Consider the following 12,203-nt stretch of genomic DNA (forward strand, 5'->3'; position numbering starts at 1 on the left):
TGAGGCTTGTAGCCCCTTTGTTTTGGCCAATTTCTCCAATTTGGAGTGGCTGTATTTACCCAATGGCTGAACCCCTATTGTATCTAGGGAGTAACTAACTTGCTTTTGACTTTACAGGCTCATGGGCAGAAGGGACGTACCTTTTCTCAGATGAGACTTTGTGGACATATGTGTTAATGCTGAAATGACTTAGGACTTTGGGAGACTGTCAGGAAGGCAAGATTGGTTTTGGAATGTGAAGACATGAGATTTGGGAGGGGCCAGGGGCAGAATGATATGGTTTGGCTCTGTGTCCCCACCCAAATCTCATCTTGTAGCTCCCATAATTCTCTCTCTCTCTCTTTTTTAAAATTATACTTTAAGTTCTGGGATACATGTGCAGAACGTGCAGGTTTGTTACATAGGTATACACGTGCCATGGTGGTTTGCTGCACCCATTAACCCATCATCTACATTAAGTATTTCTCCTAATGCTATCCCTCTCCTAGCCTCCCACCCCCCGACAGACCCTGGTGTGTGATGTTCCCCTCCCTGTGTCAATGTGTTCTCATTGTTCAACCCCCAATTATGAGTGAGTATATGTGGTGTTTGGTTTTTTGTTCCTGTGTTAGTTTGCTGAGAATTATGGTTTCCAGCTTCATCTATGTCCCTGCAAAGGACATGAACTCATCCTTTTTGATGGCTGCGTAGTATTCCATGGTGTATATATGCCACATTTTCTTTATCCAGTGTATGATTGATGGGTATTTGGGTTGGTTCCAAGTCTTTGCTATTGTGAACAGTGCTGCAATAAACATATGTGTGTATGTGTCTTTATAGTAGAATGATTTATAATCCTTTGGGTATATACCCAGTAATGAGATTGCTAGGTCAAATGGTATTTCTGGTTCTAGATCCTAGAGGAATCATCACACTGTCTTCCACAATGGTTGAACTAATTTACACTCCCACCACAGTGTAAAAGCATTCCTATTTCTCCACATCGTCTCCAGCATCTGTTGTTTCCTGACTTTTTAATGATTGCCATTCTAACTGGCATGAGATGTTATCTCATTGTGGTTTTGATTTGCATTTCTCTAGTGACCAGTGATGATGAACTCCTTTCCATATGTTTGGTGGCTCCATAAATGTCTTCTTTTGAGAAGTGTCTGTTCATATCCTTCACCCACTTTTTGATGGGGTTGTTTTTTCTTGTAAATTTGTTTTAGTTCTTTGTAGATTCTGGATATTGGCCCTTTGTCAGATGGATAGATTGCAAAAATTTTCTCCCATTCTGTAGGTTGCCTGTTCACTCTGATGATAGTTTCTTTTGCTGTACAGAAGTGCTTTAGTTTAATTAGATCCCATTTGTCAGTTTTGGCTTTTGTTGCAATTGCTTTTGGTGTTTTAGTCATGAAATCTTTGCTTATGCCTATGTCCTGAATGGTATTGCCTAGGTTTTCTTCTAGGGTTTATATGGTTTTAGGTCTTATGGTTAAGTCTTTAATCCATCTTGAGTTAACTTTTGTATAAGGTGTAAGGAAGGGGTTCAGTTTCAGTTTTCTGTATATGGCTAGCCAGTATCCCCAACACCATTTGTTAAATAGGGAATCCTTTCCCCATTGCTTGTTTTTGTTAGGTTCGTCAAAGATCTGATGGTTGTAGATGTGTGGTGTTATTTCTGAAGTCCCTGTTCTGTTCCATTGGTCTATATATCTGTTTTGGTACCAGTACCATGCTGTTTTGGTTACCGTAGCCTTGTAGTATAGTTTGAAGTCAGGTAGTGTGATGCCTACAGCTTTGTTCTTTTTCTTAGGATTGTCTTGGCTATATGGGCTCTTTTTTTGGTTGCATATGAAATTTAAAGTAGTTATTTCTAATTATGTAAAGAAAGGCAATCGTAGCATGATGGGGATAACACTGAATCTTTAAATTACTTTGGGCAATATGACCATTTTCACGATATTGATTCTTCCTATCCATGAGCATGGAATGTTTTTCCATTTGTTTGTGTCATCTCTTATTTCCTTGTGTAATGGTTTGTAGTTCTCTTTGAAGAGATCTTCACATCCCTTGTAAGTTGTATTTCTAGGTATTTTATTCTCTTTGTATCAATTGTCAATGGGAGTTCACTCTGATTTGGCTCTCTGTTATTGGTGTATAGAAATGCTTGTGATTTTTGCACACTCATTTTGTATTCTGAGACTTTCCTGAAGTTGCTTATCAGCTTAAGGAGATTTTGGGTTGAGATGATGGGGCTTTTAAAATATACAATCATGTCATCTGCAAAGAGAGAAAATTTGACTTTCTCTTTTCCTATTTGAATACCCTTTATTTCTTTCTCTTGCCTGATTGCCCCGGCCAGGACTTCCAATACTATGTTGAATAGGAGTGGTGAGAGAGGGCATCCTTGGCTAGTACTGCTTTTCAAAGTGAATGCTTCCAGCTTTTGCCCATTCACTATGATATTGGCTGTAGGTTTACCATAAGTAGCTCTTATTATTTTGAGATAAGTTTCATCAATAGCTACTTTATTGAGAGTTTTTAGCATGAAGGGGTGTTGAATTTTATCAAAGGCCTTTCCTGCATCTATTGAGATAATCATGTGGTTTTTGTCACTGGTTCTGTTTATGTGATGGAATACATTTATTGATTTGCTTATGTTGAACCAGCCTTGCATCCCAGGGATTATGCCAACTTGATCATGGTGGATAAGCTTTTTGATGTGCTGCTGGATTCTGTTTGCCAGTATTTTATTGAGGATTTTTGCATCGATGTTCATCAGGGATATTGGCCTGAAATTTTCTTTTCTTGTTGTGTCTGTGCCTGGTTTTGGTATCAGAATGATGCTGGCCTCATAGAATGAGTTAGGGAGGAGTCTGTCTTTTTCTATTGTTTGGAATAGTTTCAGAAGGAATAGTTCCAGCTCCTTTTTGTACCTTTGGTAGAATTCGTCTGTGAATCCATCTGGTCCTGGGCTTTTTTTGGTTGGTAGGTTCTTAATTACTGCCTCAATTTCAGAACTTGTTATTGGTATATTCAGGGATTCAACTTCTTCCTAGTTTAGTCTTGGGAGGGTGTATGTGTCCAGGAATTTTTCCATTTTTTCCTAGATTTTCTAGTTTATTTGTGTAGAGATGTTTATAGTGTTCTCTGATGGTAGTTTGTATTTCTGTGGGATCAGTGGTGATATCCTGTTTATCCTTTTTTTGTCTATTTTATTCATCTATCTTTTCTTCTATATTAGTCTGTCTAGCGTTCTATTTTGTTAACCTTTTCAAAAAATCGGCTCCTGGACTAATTGATTTTTTGAAGGGTTTTTCATGTCTCTATCTCCTTCAGTTCTGCTCTGATCTAAGTTATTTCTTGTCTTCTGCTATCTTTTGAATTTGTTTTCTCTTCCCTCTCTAGTTCTTTTCATTGTGATGTTCGTGTGTCAATTTTAGATCTTTTTTGCTTTCTCCTGTGGGCATTTAGTGGTATATGTTTCCCTCTAAACCCTGCTTTAGCTGTGTCCCAGAGATTCTGGTACGTCGTGTCTTTGTTCTCATTGGTTTCAAATAACTTATTTATTTCTGCCTTAATTTTGTTATGTACCCAGTAGTCATTCTGTAGCAGTTTGTTCAGTTTCCATGTAGTTGTGCAGCTTTGAGTGTATTTCTTAATCCTGAGTTCTAATTTGATTGCACTGTGGTCTGACAGACTGTTATGAGTTCTGTTCTTTTGCATTTGCTGGGGAGTGTTTATTTCAGAAAGGCAGTCTTCAAGCTCTGAGTTTCTTTCCTTCTATTGGTCTGTTGTGCTATTAATACTTGTGAGTACATTATGAAATTCTTGTAGTGTTTTTCAGCTATAACAGGACGGTTTTTTTTTTTGTTCTCTCTACTGGCTGTTTTGTCTGTCAACTCCTGCAATGTTTATCATGATTTGTAGTTTCCTTTCATTGGGTTACAACATGCTCCTTTTGCCAGTGGACTTCATTCCTATCCGTCGTCTGAAATCTACTTCTGTAATTAAAGCCATCTCAGCCTCAGCCCCGTTCCAAACCCTTGCTGGAGAGGTGATGTGGTAATTTGGAGGAAGGAGGGTACTCTGGGTTTCTGTTTTCAGTGTTCTTACACTGTTTTTTTTCTTCTCATCTTTGTGGGATTATCTACCTTCAGTCTTTGACATTGCTAACCTTTGGATTGGTTTTTCTTTTAACAGTCTGACCACGTTTCTGTAGCTTTTATTGATCCACTTGTCATTCAAGAGCATATCTTTAAATTTCCATCTATTTGCGTAGTTTCCAAAATTCCTCGTTATTGATTTCTAATTTTCTTCCAGTGTCTTCAGAGAAGATGCTTGATATTATTTCAATGCTTTTGAATATTTTAAGACTTGTTTTGTGATTTAATATATCGTCTATTCTTGAGAATGATTAATGTGCTAAGGAAAAGATGTGTATTTTGTAGCCATTGGATGAAATGTTTTGTAAATGTCTATTAGAACCATTTGGTCTATAGTGTAGATGAAGTCTGATCTTTCTTTGTTGATTTTCTTTCTGGAAGACTTGTTCAATGCTGAAAGTGATGTGTTGAAATGTCCAGCTATTTTCTTTTTATTGGAGTCTATCTCTCTCCTTAGTTGTAATAATGTTTGCTTTATATATCTGAGTGCTCCAGTGTTGGGCATATATATTTACAATTGTTATATTCTTTTGCTGAATTGACCCCTTTATCATTATATATTGACCTTCTTTGTTTCTTGTAGTTTTTGTCTCGAAATCTAGTTGGTTTGATAAAAACATAGTGACTCCTGCTCTTTTTTTTTTGTTACCATAGGCATAAAATATCCTTTTCCCTCCCTTTATTTTCAGTCTATGTGTGTCTTTATAGGTGAAGCATGTTTCTTGCAGGCATCAGATCACAGATCAATGTGTCTGTCTTTTTAATCCATTCAGCCTCTCTCTGTCTTTTTTGTTTTTTGAGATTGAGTCTTGCTCTGTCCCTCAGTCTGGAGTGCAGTGGTGAAGTCTTGGCTCACTGCAACCTCTGCCTCCCTGGTTCTAGTGATTCTCCTGCATCAGCCTCCTGAGTAGTTGGGACTATAGAGATGCATCACCACATTTGGCTAATTTTTGTATTTTTAGGGGTGACGGAGTTTCACCATTTTGGCTAGGCTGGTCTCAAACTCCTGAGCTCAGGTGATCCACCTGCGTCAGCCTCCCAGTGTTAGGATTACAGGTGTGAGCCACCATGCCCAGCCCTATCTCTGCCTTTTGATTGGAGAGTTCAGTCCATTTACAGTCAATGTTATTATTGATAAGTAAGGATTTTCTCCTGCCATTTTGTTATTTGTTTTCTGGTTGTTTTGTTGTTTTCTTGTCTTGTCTTGTCTTTTATTTAGTGAAGGTTGTCTTCTCTGGTGATATGATTCATTTTCTTGCTTTTAACTTTTTATTGTATCTGTTGTGTTTTTTTGTTTTTTTGAAGTCATTAGGAGGCTTGCAAATACCATCTTACACGGGATTATTTTAAGTGGATAGCAATTTAACACTGTTTGCATAAATAAACAAAGAAGCAAAAAGAAGTCTAATAAAATCTCTATGCCTTAACTTTGTCCTCCTAATTTTTAAGCTTTTGTTGTTTCTATTTCTATTTTATTTTACTGCATATGTCTTGAAAAGTTGTTGTAGGTATTATTTTTGATTGGTTCATAATTTAGTCTTACTACTTAGGATAATAGTTTACACAAGACAGTTACAGTGTTGTAATATTTTGTGTTTTTCTGTGTACTTACTATTACCAGTGAGTTTTGCACCTTCAGGTAATTACTTATTGCACATAAATGTTCTATTTTCTTATTGAAGTACTCCCTTCAGCATTTTTTTGTAGGACACATCTGGTGATAATGAAATCCCTTTGCTTCAGAATGTACTAAGAATTATGAAAAAATAAAATAGAATAATTAAAATAAATAAAAATAAATATAGAAAGAAATCCCTAAGCTTTTGTTTGTCTGGGAAACTTTTTTCTCAGTCACGTTTGAAGGATATTTTCACCAGATATATTGTCCTTGGGTAAAAGCTTTTTTATGCTTCAGCACTTTAAATATGTTATGCCACTCTCTTCTGGCCTGTAAGGTTTCCACTGAAAGGTCTGCTCCTCCTTTGTATGTTATTTGTTTCTTTTCTCATGCTGCTTTTAGTATCCTTTCTTTGTCCCCGATCTTTGGGAGTTTATTAAATGCCTTGAGGTAGTCTCCTTTGAGGTAAATATGTTTGGTCTTCTATAACCTTCTTATACTTTAATATTGATATATTTCTCTAGGTTAGGAAAGTTCTCTTTTATTATTTCTTTGAATAAACTTTCAACCCCCCCACCCACTTCCTCTTTAAGGCTAATAACACTTAGATTTGGCCTTTCTAGAGTATTTTCTACGTCCTGTAGGTGTGCTTAATTATTTTTTACCCTTTTTTTTTGGTCATTTCTGACCGTGTTTTCTTTTTTCCCTCTCTTTCTTTTCTTTCTTTTATAGAGTCTCACTCTGTCACCCAGGCTGGAGTGCAGTGGTGTGATCTTGGCTCCCTGCAACCTCCACCTCCTGGGTTCAAGTGATTCTCCTGCCTCAGCCTCCTGAGTAGCTGGGATTACAAGTGTCTGCCACCATGCCTGGCTAATTTTTTTTTTTTTTTTGTATTTTTAGTAGAGACAGGGCTTCACCGTGTTGGCCAGGCTGGTCTTAAACTTCTGACTTCAAGTGATCCTCTCACTTCGGCCTCCCAAAGTGCTGGGATTACAGATGTGAGCCACCATGCCTGGCCCTGACTGTATTTTCAAATAGCCTGTCTTCAAACTCATTAATTCTTTCTACTGCTTTATCAGTTTTGCTATTGAAAGACTTTGATGCATTCTTCAGTATTCCAATTGCATTTTTCACATCCATAATTTCTACTTGATTCATTTTAACTATTTCAATCTCTTTGTTAAATTTATTTGATAGAAGTCTGATTTCTTTGTGTTCTCCTGAATATCTTTGAGTTCCCTCAAAACAGGTATTTTGAATTCTCTGTCCGAAAGGTCATATATCTCTATTTTTTCTGGATTGCTCCCTGGTTATTTAGTTAATTCAGTGTAGTCATGTTTTCCTCGATTGTCTTGATACTTGTAGGTGTCTGCCTGTGTCTTGGTAGTGAAGAGTTAGATATTTATTTTAGTCTTTGCAGTCTGGCTTTGTTTGCACCTGTCCCTCTTCAGAAGGCTCTCCAGATAGTTGAAAGGACTCAGGAATTGTGATATAATTTAGTCCATTCCTAAACAACTGAGGGTCCTGGGGGTTTAAGCATGTCAATGCAGTCTTTTATTTCATTATTAACTGAAGAAAAATTGGCGCCCTTACAGATTTTTTAAGATTCTGAAATAAAAGAAGTCAGAAAGAACCAAGTCAGGACTGTAAGGTGGATGCCTAATGATTTCCCACTGAAACTCTCAAAAAATTCCCCTTGTTTGGTAAGAATGAGTGGGAGAATTGTTGTGGTGAAGAAGGATTTTCTGGTGATGATTTCCTGGGCATTTTTCTGCTAAATATTTGGCTAACCCTAAATACTTTAATAATAAACAGATATTATTGTGCTTTGGCCCTCCATAAAGTCAAGAAGCAAAATGCCTTGAGCAACCCAAAAAACTGTGTCCATGACCTTTGCTCTTGACTAGTCCACTTCGACCTCTTTGTTGCCATTGTTTTGATTGTGTTTGTCTTCAGGATAGTTCTGGTAAAGCCTCATTTTGTCTCCTGTTACAAGTCTTTGAAGCAATGCTTTAGGATGTTGATCTCACTTTTTTAAAATTTCCATTGAAAACTCTGCTCTTGTCTGCAGCTGATCTTGGTGCAATGGTTATGGCACTCATCAAATGTAAAGTTTGCTAAACTTTAATTTTTAGTCAGAAATGTGTATGCTGAAACAATTGAGATGTCTGTCATGTTGGCTATTGTTTCTGCTCCTCTCCAGCTACAGCATGAACAAGATGAATTTTTGCTTCACAAATTGATGTGAATGGTCTGCTTCCATGGGCTTCATCTTCAATGTTGTATCGTCTCTTCTTAAAATGAGTTATTCATTTGCAAATATCTATTTTTTGGTGCCATTGTTCTCATAATCTTTTCATAAAGCATCAGTGATTTCACTATTCTTCCACTCAAGCTTCACTATAATATTGATATTTGTTCTTGTTTCAAATTTAGCAGACTTCATGTTGCTGTGATAGGGACTTATCTTTCTGAGTGCCTCAAGCTAAATCCTGTTCAGACATGTTATAACAGTATGGGTTTATTTTGGTGTAAAACATTTTTGAATGCTGTGGATAGTTTTATTATAATATGCATTTTCCATGAATTATTTGAAATTCCCTATTATATGGTGTAAAGTATGGGTTCAAGTTCATTCTTTGGTATGTGGAGATCCAGTTGTACCAGCACCAGCTATTGAAGAGACTTTTTTCCCATTGGTTGAACATGGCACCCTAGTAAAAAATTATTTGGCCATAGATATATGTGTTTATTTCAGGCTTCTTATTTCTGTTGCATTGTCTATGTGTCTGTCCTTATGTTAGTAGCACAGTGTTTTAATCACTGTAGTTTAGTTGAAGGGTTTGATACTGAGAAATGTGAATCTTAATTTGTTCTGCTTCTTCAAGATTATTTTGGCTATTTAGGGCCCCTTGCAGTTTCATATGAATTTGAAGATCAGCTTTTTTCATAAATGCAAAAATGCTATTGGAATATTGAAATCGTGTTGAATCTGTAAATCACTTTGGGTAATATTGACATCCTAACAATATTAAATATTTCCATCCATGAGCACCGGATATCTCTGTTTATTTAGGTTTTCTTTAATTTCTTTCAACAAGATTTTGTAGTTTTCAGTGTGTAAATCTTTTACTTCATTAGTTAAATTTATTTCTAGGTATTCTTTATTGTAAATAAAATTGCTTTCTTAACTTCCTGTGTATTTATCTTATACTCTATAGCTTTGTGAAATTTATTTATTAGCTATTATTTCCTTCTTTTTCATTTTTATTTTTTGAGACAGAATCACTCTGTCACCCAGGCTGGAGTGCAGTGGTATGATCATAGCCTTGAACTCCTGGGTGTTTATGTGATGCTCCTGCCTAAGCCTCCCAAGTAGCTGGGACTTTAGCCACACACCGCCATGCACAGCTAATTTAAAAAAAAAATTCTTTTTTTGTAGAGATGGGGTCTTGCTATGTTTCCCAAGCTGGTCTTGAATTGGCCTCAAGTGATCTTTCTGCCTTGGCCTCCCAACGTGCTGGGATTACAGGCATGAGCCAACACTTCTGGCTCTAGTTGCTTTCTTGTGGAATCCTTCGGATTTTCTTTATATAGGAACATATCATCTGTGAATAGTTTCACTTCACTATCTGTGATAGTATTGCTTCTTCCTTTGTAATTTGGATGACTTTTATTTCTTTTTTGTCTAATTTCTATGGCTAGAATTTCCAGTATAGTGTTGAATAGCAGTGGTGAAATCGGGAATCCTGTGCCTAATCTTACGGGAAAAACTGTCAGTCTTTCATTAAGTATGAGGTTAGTTGTGAGTTTTTCATAAATGTACTTTATGTTTAGGAAGTTTCCTTCCATTCCTAATGTTTTGAGTGTTATCATGAAAGTTGTTGGGGCACTGGTATTCTTAGCCTGTCTTGCCTTGGGTAGAACCCTCCCCTGTGGTTGTGGGCTGGTGAATGAAGAATCTCAAAGTTCTAAGTCGCTCCTGCCCAGGATAGAGCTTCTGTCATGTGGAACTAGAGAGGGGTAAAAAATTTTGGTGGCCTGCCACTCCAGAGCAGATACTGAAGTCTTCACTGGTAAGAAGTAGGGAGAAGGGAGTCTGTGTTTTTGGCTGCACCCACTTGGAGTAGAGCTTGGATCAGGCTGAGCTGGTGGAGCGGAGGGAAAATGGAGGGAGCAGGCTGTGTTTCAAGTGCTAGAGTCTCACTGTTCATAGTGAGATTTAATAGATTTTCTTGAATCATTGTTTCATTTGCTATGTGCTCTTAAGACAATTTTCAGAGACTTAAAACGTTTACTTTAAAAATATTGTTTTACCAGTTATGATGCTTTTGCTGGGGGGAGTACCTGTGGAGTTCCTTACACCACCATTCTAGAACTAATCTCCTTCGGCCATTATTTCTTCCAAATATTTTTCTGCCCCCTTTTCTTGAGGACTACAATTACACTTATATCAAACAGCTTGAGGATGTGCCACAGCTCACTGATTATCAGTTCTGTTTGTCTTTTTTTCTGTTTAATTTTAGGTAGCTTCTAAACTATTTAAACTTGCTGTGTGATGAAGCACTAAATTATTTTTCTGCAGTGTCTAATCATCTGTTAATACCATCTGGCATGTTTTTTCATCTCTGTCTTTTTTTAATCCTTCATCTTCCTCTTTAACACACTTATATCTTCTTCTACCTTTTTGAACATATGGAAATATGGAATATTGATATAATAACTGTTTTAATACTTTTTCTTTACTTTTCTACAAATTCCATTGTCCCTATTACTTCTGGGTCTGATTTTACTGATTTACTTTTCTCTTCTTCATTGGTTGTATTTTACTGCTCCTTTGAATGCCTGGTAATTTTTTATTGTATGCCAGATAGTGTGAAATTTATCACGTTGGGTGCTAGATATGTTTGTTATAATTAACATTGAGTTTTGTTCTGAGATGTAGTGAAGTTACTTGTGAACAATTTGATCCTTATAAGATTTGTTTCTAAGCTTTTCTGGGCAGGTTTAGAACGCTCTTTAGCTTAGGCATAAAATTTCCCTACTACTCACTACATAAAACTCTTGTGAATTTTCTAGCCCCTTGTCCATGTATTACCAGGTTTTTACCCTCTGGTGGAGGTTTAAATGAACTGTTTCTGGCACTGTATGAGGTACAGAGGTTGTTTCCCATACTGCTTTTGGGTGGTTCTTTAGGGTCCCTACTTTTGAGAGCCACTGCCATGTAGTATTAATTAACACACAATTAAAAGAGCTATTAAAACTTCCAGCATGCACCTTCCAAGATCCAATAAATAACAGAGGGTTTCAGAGTAAAAATGAACATAATGCTTATAATATAAAATTTTCTTTGAAAACCCATTTCTGACATTTAAAAACCAATGGCAATGTTACTAAAAATAACACTGTCATGAGCTAAATACGTCAACATCTATCATCTTAAGGCTCCTTTAATGTGATGAAAAACATTTGGTCCCTTGTTGTCTGAAGAGAGGACTTTATATAGTACCTGTTGTGTACATAGCCCATCTCTCTGATATCCTTAGCAACGGCCATACTGCTGCTAATCTAACTGCTCCAAAGCCTCAGGTAATGGAGTGGAGGATTGTGGAAATAACAAATTATGAAAATATAATAAACTCAGTAATAGAATTTGCATTAATTGGTAACTTGTAGCCCAGTTTCATCATGTAGCACAGGGTCACATTCGAGTGCACTTATTTGATTTGATGATTCTATAAAGATGGGACACAATGTAAGGTAGAAATTATCAACTAAGTTAAGTAAGTTATGTAATTTCAGAGTCGTTTAAAACACTCTGAAATTGTAAAATTATGTGTGCACATGTGCGTTTGTGTATGTGTGCCTGCACATGCTTGTATTTTTATGTGGAGAGTGTCCATAGCTTTTTTCAGATTCCAAAAGCAGTGCATTACCAAAATAATGTTTTAGGCAACCTCAAATGAGTTCAGGCACTCTCCCTTCCTCTCCTTTTCTACTATCTTCCCTATCTTTCTTGTTAACAGTGTTAACAAAGATGATAGCCTATGGCAGTGACAATTATTATGAAGAAGTAGACTTAAAATGTAGATTGTGCAACACGAGAGAGACTCCATATTATATACAGTTTTCAATTTAGAAACTGGGACTCTAGTGTCTACACCCCTTGTAAACAGCCACATAGACACAAACTGGTTTCTGATTACTTTGGCTGAACTGAGGTTGTCCAAAACTTACAGGTGAATAAAGAGTAGAAACCTTATAAGTTCATGACAAATGAAAGTATTTAAAAATAATGTTCAGTAATAGGTGCCCCAGGTGGTTCTGTTAAGATAGTCAGAGTGAGGCAATGGTAGAAATGCATGTCTGAAGTTGTTTCTTGGTTATTATTCAGCTAATAAGGTAGACATAGAAGAGGTAAATTAATTTTACCCTCA

At 36.6% G+C, this 12,203-nt stretch overlaps 1 pseudogene; it reads right to left on the minus strand.

The window, feature by feature from the left end:
• The window catches only part of LOC100979532 (telomeric repeat-binding factor 1-like), a 32,794-nt pseudogene extending 21,804 nt beyond the window's left edge, over nt 1-10,990 (minus strand).
• Between the last annotated feature and the right edge of the window lie 1,213 nt (nt 10,991-12,203).

Source organism: Pan paniscus, chromosome X, assembly GCF_029289425.2.
Source record: "Pan paniscus chromosome X, NHGRI_mPanPan1-v2.0_pri, whole genome shotgun sequence".
NCBI lineage: Eukaryota > Metazoa > Chordata > Mammalia > Primates > Hominidae > Pan > Pan paniscus.